Source organism: Tamandua tetradactyla, assembly GCF_023851605.1.
Source record: "Tamandua tetradactyla isolate mTamTet1 chromosome 22 unlocalized genomic scaffold, mTamTet1.pri SUPER_22_unloc_1, whole genome shotgun sequence".
Taxonomy (NCBI): domain Eukaryota; kingdom Metazoa; phylum Chordata; class Mammalia; order Pilosa; family Myrmecophagidae; genus Tamandua; species Tamandua tetradactyla.
This window is the reverse complement of record NW_027518251.1, coordinates 1040758-1059655: the sequence shown is the minus strand read 5'-3', so window position 1 is coordinate 1059655 and position 18898 is coordinate 1040758.

The following is an 18898-nucleotide window of genomic DNA, read 5'->3' as shown; positions in this document are numbered from 1 at the left end:
ATGAATTACGAAGGAGAGGATGGGCAGATGGACCATTCAAACTTCTTTTTTTTTACATGGGTAGGCACCGGGATTCGAACCCGGATCCTCTGGCATGGCAGGCAAGCATTCTTGCCTGCTGAGCCTCCGTGGCCCCCCATTCAAACTTCTTGAACTAACTTCCTTTTCTTCTTGGTATATTTCACCACATTCAAGACCCAATATTCTGTTCTCTCTCATGTCCTTAATGTTTCATGTGACACTTGGAGATATTTTGATGATTATTCTCACTTGGTTGGACTCACAATTTCACATGCTGTAGTAGTTAGGTTCAGGTGTCAACTTGGTTAGGTGAAATGCCTAGTTCTATTGCTGTGGACATGAGCCAATGGCATGTGAGCCTCATCTGTTGATGATTACATCTTCAATTAGCTAGGAGGCATGCCTGATGCAATGAATAATGTTTTATTTAATTGGCTTGTACTTGAATGAGAGAGCTCAATGTAGCACAGCCAAAGCAATTCAGCATACCTCATCTCAGCACTCACAGCTCAGCCCAACCTTTGAAGATGAGAAAGAAATCATCCCAGGGAAAGTTGTTGGAATCCAGAGGCCTGTAGGGAAGGCCAGCAGAGATCACCCTGTGCCTTCCTGCATAAGAAAGGACCTCAGTTGAAAGTTAGTTGCCTTTCCTCTGAGAAACTAATGAAATAAATCCCCTTTTATTAAAAACCAATCCATCTCTGGTGTGTTGCATTCCAGCACCTTGCAAACTAGAACACATGTCTATATACTTACCTCCCAGCTTTTCCTCATACACCTTTTGTGTAGCTTCAATTTTGTCCCTAAGGTAGCCACTGATTTCCTGATTGGGAAAACTGTCATTTTCTTTATTAATTGTGTAATTCAGATCATCTTCTTCAGGATCCTTGGTGGAGCAGAGGGTTTTCTTCTGGCTGTCATGGGTTATGACTGCTTTGTGGCTATATTCCACCCTCTACATTAGTCAGTTCTAATGCTCCGAATATGCTATGTCTTCATGGAGGCTTGGCTCAATGCCTTTGTGTATGTTATATATGCTCTGAATCTCCTTTACTGTGCCTCCCAGGAAATCCATCATTTCTTTTGTGAGATCCCAGCTCTCCTGAAAGTTGTTTGTGTTGCTGCATCTCTTTATGTAATTGGACTTTTTGTGAGTAGTGTTGTCTTCCCCCTCATTCCAATTTCTGTCATTAATGCCTCATGCAGTCATATATTCTCTACTGTTTTGTGATTAAGATCAAACATAGGGAAGAGAAAGGATTTGGCAACCTGTTCCTCCTTGGAGATTATGGTGTCTTTCTTCTATGTAACAGCCATCATCAGGTACTTTCTTGTTAAAACCTATCATTCTGCTGAGCAGTGTGAAGTAGTGTCTGCATTCTACACTATCCTCATTTCCATGATTAAACCCCTCATATACACTTTTCACAACAAAGAAGTAGTTGTAGCCATCAGGAAACTTCTGGGAAGGTAAACCTTCTTTGATTATTGATATCAATGAAGAATAAGACCTTAGAGGACAGAACTCACATACAGATTGGGTTTACTATAACAGATAAAGGCAATATATGCAACTGAACTATGACTTCTCTGGAAAAAATTCGTGGACAAATTGCTACAACCTACTCTTGGTAAAATGATAATGGATCAGATCATTCCTTTCTGCTGACCCTCTTTTGACTGTTAGAGAACTTTCAGTAGAATGCTTTGTCAGAAGACACTCAAAATTTGCAGATGGTAGCCAACAGTAGGGAGAACATGTATCTTTTGATACTAGACACCAGGAAAAATAAATAATCAAAGAAATTTTGAGTCTATTCTGAATCTCACAATTATTCTTCCTAAAAAAGCAGTATTCTATAATTGTAACTTCATATAAACAAATAATAATAAATTGCTCATACATAAGTTTTGAAATGCTTAATGTGAAAATTAATATTCTTAATATTTTTCTAGTGTGACTCACAAACATAGAGTTTTCTTTCTTTCTTACCCCTTCATTTGGAGTAAATTATGCATTTTATATAATTGTTACTAGTATCCTTCTTATACTATTTATGCTTACTTAATCAAGTTCAGCAATTTACCTTATAAATAAGTGACCTAATTAAATATTCTCTAATTCATTTTCCAGGTCTTTACACATGCACACACATATAAATATATTCAGATTTGAATATATATGTGTATACAACTGTGTGTATATACATACACTCAGATATATATTTGTTTATGTATAAATGTACATATATGTATATGTGAAGAACTTTCTGTATTAGTTAGGGTTCTCTAGAGAAACAGAATCAACAGGGAGCACTCACAAATATAAAATTTATAAAAGTGTTTCCCATGGCTGCAGGGATGTAGAATCCAAAATCTTCAGGGAAGATTTGTGAAGATATGTGAAGCTGAGGATTCTGATGGAGGGTCTGGATGAACTCCATAGGAGAGTCTCACCAGCTGAAGCAGGAAGAGAGTCTGTCTCTTCTGAATCCTTCTTAAAAGGCTTCCAGTGTTTAGATTGAGCATCACTCATTGCAGAAGACACTCACATTGGCTGATTACAAATGGAATCAGCTGTGGATTTATGAAATGTCTGCATTGCAGCAGACAAATCAGCACTTGCCCAACCAGACAAACAGGAACCACCACTTGGCCAAGTTGACACATGAGCCTGACCATGAGACTTTGTATGGAATTTTGTTCTTGATAAATATTGAAAAGTGAAATAATGGGTCCAAGGATATCTTTACTTTTACTTGGCATATATTTTCCTATCAAATTTCATGAGCCATGTTCCTTTATAACGTAGCAAAATAGGTGTAGATGTTTAAATATGTATGTTCATGTAAAGCTAAGTTCGTGCAAACCCAGTCCACAACAAAATTTATGAAATAAAGTTTTATGTTATAAATTTGTTTTCAATTTCATGAGTGAAAAATGCACCACAATATAATTGCAATATTTATTTATCTTTCTATTTATGCCCATTGAAATTGAAGCCCTTTCTTATCTGTATGTATCCCATAAAGTTCTTCTTTGAAACTCTTGACAAAATCATTATATATTTGATTTATTTTAATTTATTTATTATCAATAAAAAATGTAATGTTATCATCTGTTATATATCTGAATGTATTGTACTTTCATTTTTCAATTTGTGTTATAAACATATCTCATCACTCCATATTGTTTTATAAATCTATTTGTTCTATGCAGTGCTTGAACTTTTCCTCTTAAATTTAACTTACAATTATAAGTTCAATTATTTTATTTATTTGTTTGTTTTCTGCATGGGCAGGCACTGGGAATTGAACCTGGGTCTCTGGCATGACAGGTGAGAATTCTGCCACTAAGCCGCTGTTGTACCACCCTGTTCAGTTATTTTTAAGGTAAGCAGTTTATTTATCTAAATCCATCTACCTAATTGTGCTGTATATATTTAATAATCAGTGAATTGTCTTTAATTTATCAAAGATTAATTGGTAAGATTTACCTGGGTCATAAGAGTAACAAAAAAGAAAAACATTTGTAGAATTGCAGTATCAAATGTATCTAATTTTTGTTTCATTCTATCTTTACAATATTTAGTGTTGCTTATCTCTAATTCTAAAATTTGACAAACACATCCCATTGCTTATTAATTATGTGATAATTGGTACTTTGGAAATTTTCTGAAGCAATTATCCTTCAGTGCAAAACTCCAAAAGGAAATTTTTTTCAATAATTATGCACTAAAATGAATTGAAATATGTGTTAAAATGTGTGCCTTCAAAAAACAGTTTTTGCATTACATCGTCACATTAGCTTACTTCATTATTTCACTGTCCTCACATTCACCAGATAGCCAATATTTTAAAGCTGTAATATAATTTAAGTAGCAGTAGCCACAAATTACATAATCACATATGGATTACATAGAAGATTACATAAAATTCTTCTTATTTTCATCCCATAAACAAATCTTTAACCCTCCTTGCAGGATATATGGTTCCTGCAATTAAAAGCAATGAAGGAGACTAAATGGGTGCATTAGAGCGTGTGATATCTTGTGGCTGTTTCTCTGTTAACTATAGCTTAGTTCATTCATTAACTAAATCTCCTCCCTTTCCATCATGTTGGTTTTGACAATCTCATTTGAAATACAGTCCAAACCTATAAGGTAATGCCCAAACATGTTATCAAGGACCAGCCAAATATAAATTATTTGTGCCTAGAAGCAGATATTGATCTGGTAATTGGCACTGATATGTCTGAATGATTTGTTCCTTCCCTAGGGTTATTAAAAATTTAAATGATTTGGCAAATCAGGGAATATCACATTTATATTGCAAGTGAAGCATTCAAACTTTCAATGACTTTACTTAGCTCTCAGATTGTTTGCAAACCCATTGAACCAATATTTAAAGTTGGTAGTTTTCTCATGCAAGTATAAATTTATAATTGAAAAATTTCTAGGTCTTACAAAAAGTCACCTTTGTCTATCCATGGAATTATCAAATGGAAGTGAGATCATTCATCCTCACTCAGAAGTCACTTCCAAATGTTCACCACCTCCTTAACTGCCCCTTTTTGTTCATATCTCTATTAGCCAGGAATCTATTGAAAGTCAGTTTACCAAGGTGTATATAGTGTCATTTTTTCTAGAAAAGTAATTAATGAGGTTAAACTGCTGAGTGGTAATATATCCATGATTCTAAGTTTGATATCTCTTATGGACTGAATTTTCTCCCTCAGTAAGACAAGTTAAATCCCTTATCCCTAATCTCATGAATGCAATTCTATTTAGAATTATGATCTTTAGAGATATCATCAGTAGTTATGAGGACACTTATTAGTGGGAAATATGAGTGTCATCTTTATAAGGAGAATAAATTTGGATGCAGGCAAAGAAAGATAGAGAGGTGAAGCCAATTACCTGAGACAGGGATTTACTTGTGTCAAAAATTTCCTATTCCAGAACTCTCCAGACTTCTTTGAATGCATGATTCTGCTAAGACCTTGGGATGATTCTAGTGTCTGGAATTATGTAGTAAACCATCCAAAAAATTTCACCTGGTTGGGGCATAGAATTATAGAAACTGAGAAATATTCTGAAGGTTGCAGCCCAGGGAAACAAGTTAACTAAAAGACCCACTCATAGAATGCTTCATCTCCCCCCACCGCATGAAGATATCAATAAAGCTCCTGCTATAATATTCAGTACAGAAAAAATTGCAAGGCTGTGATCTTATTTTAGAAACCTCTAAGAAAATGTGAAAAAGTAGTGAAGCTCATTATAGGAGATGCTATCCTGTACTGACTTAAAGCTGCAGCAAGCTGTAAACATATCTTAACTCTTATCTAGACAAGCAGGAAATTTCACACTTATGTTAGGTTAAACAATGTAACATGGTAGATGGGTGCATGTTACTAACTGTAATCCATGAATTTTTGAATGGGTAGATTTATAGTTAAGGTGTGATCCAAGAGAATGAGTTTGAGAGTTAGTACTATTAAGTGAATCTGTATGAAGAGAGATACAAGCAGAAGAGATAGAAGATAGATGTCAAGAGAGCTTGGAGAAGAAATAAGAGAACATTGCTATGTGTTAGGAATGCCAACAAACCAAAGATTTTCATACAATCAGAATGCTAATAACCATGGAAAGAAACATGCCTTCTAGACCATGAATTGATGAATCAATAATACCCACTTGTTGAGACAACCCATTACATGGTATTTGACAAAAAATAGAAATCTAAGACATTTTTCAGCATGGGAAACAGAGTACAGTTATGAAAAGTAACTAAAATTATAGAAATGGCTTTGGAATTGGGGAAGGGGAAAAATGGAAGACTAATAAAGAAAAGTCTAAATTGCTTTGTAGAAATTGTCAATGGAAATATGGGCAATAAGGTAAACCCTATGTGAACTAAAAGCAAATAATGACTATGCTGTTAGAAACTGGGGGGAAAATGATACTTGTTATAAAGTGGCTGACAGTTTTGTGAGATTGCACCTTAATATAGGATTGAAAGTTTAATCTGCAAGCAAGGAACTTGGATATTTAGCTAAACAGATTAGCAGGCTAATTGTGGATGATACAGCTTGATTTATCCTTGCAGCTAATAGTACAATGTTTTAGGAAAGGAATAAGTTTACAATTGAGCTATAAATCAAGGACAAAGTCGAAATTGTTGATTTTGAAAAGACTCAACTATAATGTGTTCTGAGACAAAGGGCAGAAGGGGAAATGGATAGTATGTGAGCATTTAAGTGAAGAACCTTATGTTAAAGAAAGTGTCTGAACATGGATTCAGCCAAGCATTTCAGTGGAAGCAGGAGCTGTGGTAAGTCCCTTTATTTAATGTTTTGAACCATCTTGTATTGCATTCATTTCTGAAGGTTTGGAAGAACTGGAATGAAAAAAAAAACACTACCAACCTTAGAGGACTGAGAGGAAAATGAAGGGACAGATTGAAGGTAGAAGGTCTTCAAGAACAGAAACCTGGAAATAAAACACTGGACCACAAAAATCTCCTTGGATGAAGAGGTGTTATCTATCTACAAGGGTTGAAAGACATGTCTAGCCCTCTGCTTGAAAAAGAGAGACACCATTCTCTGGCAATTGGAGGGTTTGAACTTGCACCCTAATATTCTGGAAGAATACCTCCATCTCAGTTCTCTGATAGGATGAAGCCTATGCTACTCCATTCAGGTTGAGTGTGACAGCCATTCAGTTGCTGGGGGGGAGGGGTGATGTCTGCACTCTAATGGTCTGTGAGAGTATGGCCCCTGGAAAAGTCCTTGGAAAATAGGGTGCTGCTGCCCCATAATTCTCAAAGGACAACGAAATGAATCACAGATAATTCTCAGATATTGCAATCTGAGAGTTTGACCTGCTAATTTTCAGACTTATTTGGACCTGTGACCCATGGTTTCCTTTCAATTAAATCCTTATGAAATGCTTGTTTCACTTATGTATATTAGAAACAAATGAATTCTTTTCTAGGTTTCACTGATCCCTCAGACAGGGGAATTTTGGCCCAGGACAGAAAAAACACTAACTGATTTTGATGCAACTTTGCTCACAGTGTTGTTAGTTAAATGATTTAAGGCTTTTAACAGTGGAACAGATATGGTTTGTATGTGAGAAAAACATGTATTTTGGAGTTACAGGGGGTGGATTGTGGTAAGTTGAATTATGCACCCCAATGATAAAACAAACAAAAAGAAAGAGGGTTGGCCACAGTGGCTCAGTAGGCAGAGTTCTTGCCTGCCATACCAGAGACCTGGGTTCAATTCCTGGTGTCTGCCCTTGCAAAAAAAAAAGAAAGAAAGCATAAAACATATTATTAATGTTTAGCCATTCCCCTACATAAATGTGTAATTATGATCCTTTGAAGATGTTATTTTTAGGTAAGATGTGAGGCTTCATGAAGGGAAAACTACTTGAGGAAGAGATGCTAGAGGTAACATGTCCAGGTAGAGAAGGAAGATGACAATGTCAAGTGATGGAGAAGCCAAAGAGTGCAGGGATTGATGGTCAGCCAAAATGACATTGAGAGTGTGCCAGACTTCCAGACTTTGAAACAATGAGGCAATAAATTCATGTTGTTAAGCTGACATCCTTTTGCATTTGTCATAGCAGTCAGGGAACTAAGACAATGCCATAAGCTATTTACCTCGTGCTTTTTACCTAGTGCAGCATTTTGGGCTTTCATTAACAAAATGAAAGACATTCATACAGTTAAGACAGAGTGAGAAAGAGTACAATACACAATACTGCAGATGTATTAGATTTATCAGATAAAAATTGGTATGATAAATATGCATACAGTTCTAATGAAAAGTGCACAATATTCATGAACAGATGGCAATGTAAAAAAGAAACATAGATAATTTGAACATATACCTCTTATTACTTTTCCCTAATTATGTTTTCTAATTTATTTTCTGCACACTAAATCAGATTATTAATTAGATAATTTAAACTTTTTTTTACTCTTCTACTTTGCCTTATTTTCCATCCTACTTGAATTTGGATAATTATAAGTGTTTTAGATATAAAAATAGTTTTTAATCTCTGTTTAAAATCATTAATGATTAACTTTTGGCAAAAATATTACATAGATAAGTATTTAAATAAATAAAAATAGAATACCCCAAGAGCCATCAACTCATAGAAAAAAGTGGAATACAATTAGCAAATACCATATTTTGTATATTTTTTCTGCTGAAAAAACACCTTTTCTCGATTTTGGTTAAGATTTCTAATTTATCTACTTTTTATTCATTTTTTTTGGATGCGTGCTCTTTTCTTTTACTAATTTTACTTGCAAACACTCCACATCTAACAAATGTACATTCTCTCTTCTCCTCAGCCTTAAACATTGGTAACTTCTAACTTTTACCTATACCTGAGGACTGACCATTTATAAACATCTGCCATAATTCATATCATACAATGTATAGTTTGCAACTAATTTCTACCATGCTCTAGGCTGATTTATATTTTTTGATAATGTCCTTTGGTGTACAAAGGCTTTTATTTTTATGAGGTTGATTTTATCCGTTGTTTGTTTGGTGGTTTAAGCTTTTGGTGTTATGCATTGTATTAGTGTTCTCTAGAGAAACAGAATCAACAGAAACACTTGCAAATACAAAATTTATAAGTCTCACATGTCTGTGGGAACAGAGAGTCCAAAATCCACAGGGCATGCTGTGAAGCCAGTGACTCTGATGGAAGGTCTGGATGAACTCCACAGGAGAGACTCACCAGCTGAAGCAGTATTAAAGCCTGTCTCTTCTGAATCTTCCTTAAAAAAAGGCTTCCCTGAATTAGATTGAGCATCACTTGTTGCAGAAGACACTCCCCTTTGACTGATTACAAATGGAACCAGGTATGGATACAGCTGACATGATGATGTTATATTTTATGAAATGTCCTCATTACAAAAAACAGGCCACCACTTGCCCAACCAGACAAACAGGTACCACAACATAGCCAAGTTGACACCTGAACCTGATGATGATGTGTATAAATCCATTTACATAATTCCAGGTCATGAATATTTGCCCTAAACTATATTCTAAGGATTTCACACACTTAACCTTATACTTATGTTCTTGGTCTAGTTTGAGCTCATTTTTGCATAGGGTATGAGATAGGAGTCTACATTTAAAACTTTATATGTGGCTATCCCATTTTCCCACAACACTCAGTGAAGATATATTATTTACCATTGCATGTACTTATTTCAATGGTCAAAAATCAATTTATCACACATCTGTCTGATTTATTTCTCCATTTTAAATACTGAACTACCATATTGTTTGTATTACCATAGTTTATGCTACTGTAAATGAAACTGATTTCTTAATATCTCCTTCAGATTACTCACTACTAGTTTATAAGTATGTAGTTGATTTTTACCTGTTGATTTAACCCCTTCCACTTTGATGAAATAGCTCTAGTGATTTTCCTTTGCATTTCTTCACATTTTCTATATATGAACTCAGTCATCTGTGAATAAAGATAGTTTGAATTATTCCTTTCTAATTTTGTATACTTTTACTTGTATTCTTGCTTATTTTCTCTGGTTAGAACTGCTGGTATAATGCTGAATGGCAGTGGTGAGAGTTGGAATCCTTGTTTTTTTCCTGATCTTAAGAGTACAGCTTTGAATCTTTCAAATTGAGTGTGATGCAACCTGTGGGTTTTTCATAAATGATTTTAATTATGCTGAAAATGTTATCTTCTATTCCTAGTGAATATGGATTATTTAAAGCATAGACCCTTATGTAGGAACAAGAGAAGTCTCAATACATTTTAAAATGTTGCAAAATAACTTTTTTGAACTACATTACAATAAAGCTACAATCAATCCAGGAAAGAAGACTTGAAATGTAAACATATTTGGAAATTAAACAGCATATTTTCAATTGCCAAATAGGTAAAAAAAAGAGAAAGACAAGGGAAATTAGGATATGCATGTTGATGCTTGTAAATGAAGACACACTTATCAAAACTTGCAGGATACAGATAAGGTAGTGCCAGAGTGAAATATATAGCTATGACTGCTTATATTTGAAAATAAAAAATATATTAATTACAGTGCAAACTTTAGCCTAGTAGAAAAAGCAAAGCAAAGCAAACCCAAAAGTAGAAAAGAAAGGAAATATATTAAAGAATAATGAAATAGAGAATAGAAAAACAACTGAGAGAATCAACAAATCAAAAAGTGATTCTTTGAAAAAAATCACTAACACTGACAAACATTGAGAAAATTGACAAAGAAAATAAGAGCATAGACAAAAATAACTAAAATCAAATATGAAGATAGTGATGAAAGTCTTACCTTAAAGAGTTGGAAAGGTTTATAGAGGTAACCAGGGCAAATTACAGGCTAACACATTAAATAATATACAGGAAACTAAATAATTCATACAAATATGCAAAATAGCTTGACTCAATTAAAAACAGAAAACCTAAAAAAGCCTATAACAAGTGTAGAGGTTGAAACATTAATTAGATATCTGCCACTGAAGAAAAATCCAAGACCAGATGGCTTTACTGATGAACTAATAAGAATCCTTTACAAACTCTTCAAAAAAATTTGATGAGAAGAGAACTCTGCTTAATTCATTTGATGAGAGCATTATTGACCTGATACCGAAGACTGAGAAAGACATCAGAAGAAAAGGAGTTTAAAGAACAACTTCCCCTATGAATATAAATGCAAAAGTCTTGAACTAATTACTATCATACAAAATGCAAAGGGATATGAACAGATTATTTGAAAAAGAAAACTTGTGGATTTATCCTAGGAATGAAAGGGTGGTTCAAAACTCAGAAATCAATCAATGCAGTGCCTCACATAAATAGAACAAAAGGGAAGAAAAACTCATGATTATTTCATTAGATACAAAAAAGCCTTTTGCAGTATCTAGCAAATTTTCCTGATAGAAAGTTAGAATAGAAGGAAATTTTACTTGCTTTTAAAATGTTAACCATCATATGTAATTCTGAAAAATAAAGTATAATTTTCAATATTTTAAAACAATATAAATTAAACCATTTTATATATCCTTCCTCCATTTTGTTTCCTTTGTTTGGTATTTTGCTTGTGAAACTTGTCAAAGATTTAAATTCAGTTATAATTGTTTTCATGGTTAAACACTGTGAACATAATTAAATTTTTCAACATTCTTTTGTTATGGATATTTGAATGGTTTCCAGTTCTTAGAAACTGTGAATATCCTACCACTATTGTTGTATACGTGTGCTGATATGAATTAATGCATATTTTCAAGTCTGCCTATGCATGTAAATGCTGGGTCAATGAGGATGCAGATCTTAGAATTTACTCGGTAAAGCCAAACGGTACAGTTACATTAATTAAACACATCCCAGTATGAGTTACCATTATTTCACATCATTAAACAATAGGTATTTTAAATTTTTAAAATTCTACTGACTTGGTGAATGTATAGTTAAATTTCCTTGTGACTTTACTTTGTATTTCCTTGATTAATAATGAGAATTTGTAAATATTAATACATTTTAACAATTTCTATTTCATCAGTTCAATCATTTCTCTAAATTATTTTGTTTTCTTAAAAATAGGTTCAGTAATTTCTTATTAATATTCAGAATTTCTCTGTAGAATCTGGATACAAATCCTCTTACAGTTGTAATTGTGACAATATTGACCCATTTCTATAAATATTCTCACCCTCTTAATGTTGGCATTTACTAATAGTTATCACTGGCATTAATGTAGTCATATTCATCAGTCATTTTCTTTATGATTAGTGTATTTATATATTGTAAAATACACTACACAGTAAACAAGATATTCCCTATGTTCCCAAAGAAATTCTTCCTTTCAAATGTTCCTTTTTTTCCTTTCAAATGTTCTTTTAAAACAACCTTGAACTACAAATTTCAATATTGTGTGTGTTTGATATCAAGTGTTTCATTTCTTCATGGGCATCAATAGACTCAATATTTTCTTGGAAAATTTGATCATTCTCCAACTGTTATATGACGCTTTATTGTCAAGCAAATATTTACAAATCTATGGCTCTTTTTCTGGACTCTCCACTATATCCTTATATTACCTTTCCATAAGTTTTATATGAAAAAGTTTTGTCAATTACTGGAAGTAGAACCAATCTGCCATCATTGGCCTACTTAAGGCATATCTTTTTTTTGATTTTTGCTAATTTGTTTGCTTATATAGTTAAGGTACTATAAATTTTCAATAAAAAATAGACAGAATTTCATTGAAGATATAAAAACTAAAGTAAAAGTATTTAAAATTCCATTTCACGTACATGGAAAAGACTCCATAATCTGGAAGTTCTCCAGCTGACATAACTATAGCATCTATTAAAATTATAATGGCCTAACCTGGTTAGGTTCAGTTTAAATCAGGTTTACCAGTTTGGGGGAATATAATGTCTATTGTTTCTCTATATCTATTAGAAATTAGAAGATTTTTGTCCGAGTTTACATATTATTTATATATATATATATATTATCATAACCCTCTTGGTCATGTAACATCCTCAGTTTACATGAGATTTTTTTCTGTATTAAAGATTTTGGGGGATTATTATTTTTCATATTTTAGGCATGAGACTTTTAAAAATTTTCACATGTGAAAAAAACATTATTCTATTTTGTGGTTTCCCTTTATTTTTATTGCTGACTAGTGTAAAACATAATTTTAATGTCAATATTTCTAAAAAAATTTCTTTAAGATAAATGCTTTTTTATCCTATTTATGAAGTTGTTTTCTATACACTGATAATAGAAATCCTCTCCTATATTAGCATTCAGATAAATTATTTTTTATCTTTTATATTTACATATGGAATCACCAGCAGTTGTTTTTTTTAAATGATTAATCATCATTTCATTTTTAATTGAAATAGTTTTCTAATTGCCTCAGTATCATGAATTTAAGTTTACCTCTTAATTTTCATTGCTGATGAAATAAAAAGTATTTTGGGCGGGCCGCGGTGGCTCAGCGGGCAAAGTGCTTGCCTGCTATGCCGGAGGACCTCGGTTCGATTCCCGGCCCCAGCCCATGTAACAAAAACGGAGAAACAGAATACAATAAAACAAGAAAATGTTTAAAAATGTTTCCCTTTCTTCCTTCCTTCCTTCCTTCTATCCTTCCTTCCTTCTCTCTGTCTTTCCTTTAAAAAAAAAAAAAAAAAAAAAAAAGTATTTTAATGGACTTCCAGAGAAGATTGTAAGTAGGGAGCTCCAGAATTCGGTCAGTCTGCTGCAACTGTTATTAAACAGGTAAGAACAGTCTGAAACAATTATTTTGAAATGTGAGAGGTCAGAACAGTGTACGGCATCAGGGAAGAGCAGGATTAAGAGACTGGCAAATTAATGAAAATAACTATAAATTGTACTTTCCCTTTTGATGCTACCAACTCACATCCCCTTAAAACAGGCCAGAGTGGGGGCATTTCCTAGCTAGCTGACAGAATGGGACATAAGAATCTGCTTCCTCAAGGTTATGCATGAATAATAACTGATTAGGGCTTTTGTTTAGTGAATTTGCATACATGGGTACTATTCTGAGTGTAGCTATTGTTTGAACCTGCCCTAAATGGTGGCAGTCATCGTTTCAAACTTACCTGGAGAAAAAGGAAGAAGAAGCCATTTTTTCAACCCTTCCTGAACAAAGGTGGAGGCAGTAGATATTTAAAGACACAGGGTGTCATGGTTAGGGACAGGTGTCAACTTGGCCAAGTTGTGGTACCTGTTCATCTGATTGGGCAAGCGCTGGCCTGTCTGTTGCAATGAGGACATTTCATAGGATTAGGTCATGATCACGTTAGCTACATCCACAGCTGATTCCATTTGTAATCAGCCAAAGGGGAGTGTCTTCTGCAATTAGTGATGCTAAATGCAATCATGGGAAGCCTTTTAAGGAGGACTCAGAGGAGACAGGTTGCATTCCTGCTTTGGCTGGTGAGCCTCTCCTGTGGAGTTCATCCAGGCCATCCATTGGAGTCATCGGCTTCGGAGCCTGCCCTGTGGATTTTGGACTCTGTGTTCCTATGGTCACGTGAGACACTTTCATAAATTTTATATTTGCAAGTGTTCCCTGTTGATTCTGTTTCTCTAGAGAACCCTAACTAACACATCTTGGTACCAGGAGTGGTTCTTAAGGAACAGAATCTTAAAAATGGGTTTTTATGAATGGTTTTCTACTCTGACTGGGCTCAGAGACACTAAGGACTCTGATTCCCATAGTCAGAATGACACTCCCAATCCGTGTACTGAGTTGGCAAAGGAGATAGTCAAAATATCATCATTCAATTCTCCTAATGCTTCGCTTGTACGAAGCCAGACTCTGGGGGATAATGTTTTTGACACCTTTACAGAGTTTTGTAGCAATAAGAGTCATAGAGATGTTGGTTGGTTGTTGTTAGATACACTGTCTACATTAAAGGGTGAAAGGGATGGGCTTAAGGCTTCAAACAAGAAGCTTAAGTGCTGTCTGAAAGATGTAGAGGTTTCTATGAGTATCCTGAAGGAAAATTTTATTTCCTGTAGCCGTAGACTTGAGATCTCTGAAAATCAGACTCAGAATCTTATTGTTAGAGTAGCAACTTTACAACGTAAACTGAAATCTCAGTCTTGCATGTTGTCTGCCGTTAAAGTGAGAGCATTGATTGGAAAGGAGTGAGACCCTGAAAAATGGGATGGTGACATATGGATTGATAATGATGTTGGGGGTGAGGTTGAAACCCTAGACCATGCTGAGCCTTCTTTAGATAACCCTGTAATAGTCTGCCCTGAGGACATAGCCGCCCCACCTCCAGCCTGCCTTGAGGAATTGGCCACCCAATCTCCTCCTGAAGGGATTAGCCCTAGAGTTATTAATCCTGTTTCACCAGATGAAACTGCAAATGAAAGCCCTGAAGCAAATGGCTTGGAAGATATTTCTAATTCTTTTCATGACCCACCCCCACCACCCCTCATTTCTTCTAGACCTATAACTAGACTAAAGTCCCAATAGGCCCCTAAAGGTGAGGTACAAAGTATCACACATGAGGAGGCACGTTATACTCCAAAAGAACTGTGTGAGTTTTCCAATTTATATAGACAGAAATCAGGGGAATATGTGTGGCAATGGATTTTAAGAGTGTGGGATAATGGTGGGAGGAATATAAGGCTGGATCAGGCTGAAATTATTGATATGGACCCACTAAGCAGAGATTCTGCATTCAATGTTATAGCTCGAGCAGTTAGAAAAGGTGTTAACAGCTTGTTTGGGTGGTTGGTTGAAACATGGATCAAAAGGTGGCCAACATTACCTGAGGTTGAAATGCCAGAACTGCCCTGGTATAATGTAGATGAGGGGATCCAGAGGCTTAGAGAGATTGGGATGTTAGAGTGGATTTATCATGCAAAGCCAGCTCTTACACCCCAGGAATGTCCAGAAGATGCACCTTTTACCAGAACAGTGAGAAATAAGTTTGTGAGACTAGCACCATCATCCCTCAAGAGCTCTGTGGTTGCACTTCTCTGTAGGTCAGATATTACTGTAAGAACTGCTGTCACTGAGCTGGAATCCTTAAACACAATGGGATGACACTATCCCGAGTTGGCAGAAGCCAGGTGGCAGCACTTAATCACCAAAGACAGGGTAGACATGGGTATTATAATAGACAACAAACTCAAAGGAGGCATCAAAATTATATGACATGCTGAGATTTGTGGCATTGGCTAGTAAATCATGGGGTGCCTAGAAATACAATAGAAGGGCAGTCTACTAAATTCTTGTTGGAGCTGTATAAACAAAAGAGTTCTAGGTCAAGGGAACAGAAGTCTAACCTGAATTACAAAAACACAGAGTCACAGCCCCTTAATCAATTTCCAGATTGAAACAGTTTACAGACCCTGAGCCCATTGAATGAAGGGGAGGCCAGGTCCCTATGGGGAAGAAACCTGTTAGACTGCCACAAATTTATACTGTTGACCTTCCTCTAAGTCTTCCCCAAGGAGACCGATGGCCTTTTAACAGGGTAACTGTGCATTGGGGAAAAGGAAATGATCAGATATTTCAGGGATTATTAAACACTGGTTCAGAAGTGACATTAATTCCAGGGGACCCACAATGTCACTCTGGACCACCAATCAGAGTGGGGGCTTATGGAGGCCAGGTGATCAATGGAGTTTTAGCTCTGGTCTGTCTCACAGTGGGTCCAGTGGGCCCCCGGACCCATCCTGTAGTTATTTCCCCAGTTCTGGAATGTATAATTGGCATAGACCTACTGAGCAACTGGCAGAATCCCCACGTTAGTTCTCTAACTCGTGCAGTGAGGGCTATTATGGTGGGAAAGGCCAAGTGGAAGCCACTAGAACTGCCCCTACCAAGCAAAATAATAAATCAAAAGCAATACCGTATTCCTGGAGGGATTGCAGAGATTACTGCCACTCTTAAGGACTTGAAAGATGCAGGGGTGGTGATTCCCACCACATCCCCATTCAACTCTCCTATTTGGCCTGTGCAGAAAACAGATGGGTCTTGGAGAATGACAGTGGATTATCGTAAACTCAACCAGGTGGTAACTCCAATTGCAGCTGCTGTTCCAGATGTAGTATCATTGCTTGAGCAAATCAATACATCCCCTGGTACCTGGTATGCAGCTATTGATCTGGCAAATGCTTTTTTCTCAATAGCTATTAGTAAGGACCAACAGAAACAGTTTGCTTTCAGCTGGCAAGGTCAGCAATATACTTTCACTGTCCTACCTCAGGGGTATATCAACTCTCCAGCCCTATGTCATAATCTTGTTTGCAGAGACCTTGATCGTTTTTCCCTCCCACAAGACATCACACTGGTCCATTATATTGATGATATCATGTTGATTGGACCTAGTGAGCAAGAAGTAGCAACTACTCTAGATTTACTTGTAAGGCATTTGCGTGTCAGAGGATGGGAGATAAATCCAACAAAAATACAGGGGCCTTCTACCTCAGTAAAATTTCTAGGTGTCCAGTGGTGTGGGGCCTGTCGAGATATCCCTTCTAAGGTGAAGGATAAATTGCTGCATCTGGCCCCTCCCACAACCAAAAAAGAGGCACAACGCCTAGTTGGTCTTTTTGGATTTTGGCTACAACATATTCCTCATTTGGGTGTGCTACTCCGGCCCATTTATCGAGTGACCAGAAAAGCTGCTAATTTTGAGTGGGGACCTGAACAAGAGGAGGCTCTGCGACAGGTCCAGGCTGCTGTGCAAGCTGCTCTGCCACTTGGGCCATATGATCCAGCAGATCCAATGGTGCTGGAAGTGTCAGTGGCAAATAGAGATGCTGTCTGGAGCCTTTGGCAGGCCCCTATAGGAGAATCACAATGCAGACCCTTAGGATTTTGGAGCAAAGCCTTACCATCTGCTGCAGATAACTACTCTCCTTTTGAGAAACAGCTTTTGGCCTGTTACTGGGCCTTAGTAGAGACTGAACGCTTAACCATGGGCCACCAAGTTACCATGAGACCTGAGTTGCCTATCATGAGTTGGGTGTTGTCTGACCCACCAAGCCATAAAGTTGGGCGTGCACAGCAGCACTCTATTGTAAAGTGGAAATGGTATATACGAGATAGAGCCAGAGCAGGTCCTGAAGGCACAAGTAAGTTACATGAAGAAGTGGCACAAATGCCCATGGTTTCCACTCCTGCTGCCACATTACCTTCTCTTTCCCAGACCAGAGCTATGGCCTCTTGGGGAGTTCCTTACAGTGAATTGACTGAGGAAGAGAAAACTCGGGCCTGGTTTACAGATGGTTCAGCACGATATGCAGGTACCACCCGAAAGTGGACAGCTGCAGCATTACAACCCCTTTCTGGGGTGTCCTTGAAGGACAGTGGTGAGGGGAAATCCTCCCAGTGGGCAGAACTTCGAGCAGTGCACCTGGCTGTTCATTTTGCTTGGAAGGAAAACTGGCCAGAGGTGCATTTGTATACTGACTCATGGGCTGTTGCTAATGGTTTGGCTGGATGGTCAGGGACTTGGAAAGACCATAATTGGAAAATTGGTGACAAAGAGGTCTGGGGAAGAAGTATGTGGATAGACCTTTCTGAGTGGGCTAAAAACATGAAGGTTTGGGTCACCCCACCAGGCAAAGAACCACGGCCAGCTGAAGTGCTTGCTGAGGGGAAAGGGAACATGGAATGGGTAGTGGAAGAAGGTAGTGATAAATATGAACTTCGACCACGTGATCAGTTACAGAAACGAGGACTGTAATGCTGTTTTGTTTGTGTTATACTATTTAAGTTGTAAGATATCAAGTTTAAGAATGAATGTTGCCCAAGGATTTGCACGCTATTCTGGAGAGATTTAATGTGTTTCCAGTTATATGCAGGACAGTTGAGTATTGTCAGGTAAAAGAAAAAATGTGTGCTTATTTGTTTTCATTTGGAAATTAAGTATGGTCTAAGGTGACATATATATATAGGTGCCAAGTTGACAAGGGGTGGACTGTCATGGTTAGGGACAGGTGTCAACTTGGCCAAGTTGTGGTACCTGTTCATCTGATTGGGCAAGCGCTGGCCTGTCTGTTGCAATGAGGACTTTTCATAGGATTAAGTCATGATCATGTCAGCTACATCCACAGCTGATTCCATTTGTAATCAGCCAAAGGGGAGTGTCTTCTGCAATTAGTGATGCTAAATCCTATCATGGGAAGCCTTTTAAGGAGGACTCAGAGGAGACAGGTCCCATTCCTGCTTTGGCTGGTGAGCCTCTCCTGTGGAGTTCGTCCAGGCCATCCATTGGAGTCATCGGCTTCGCAGACTGCCCTGTGGATTTTGGACTCTGCGTTCCTATGGTCACGTGAGACACTTTCATAAATTTT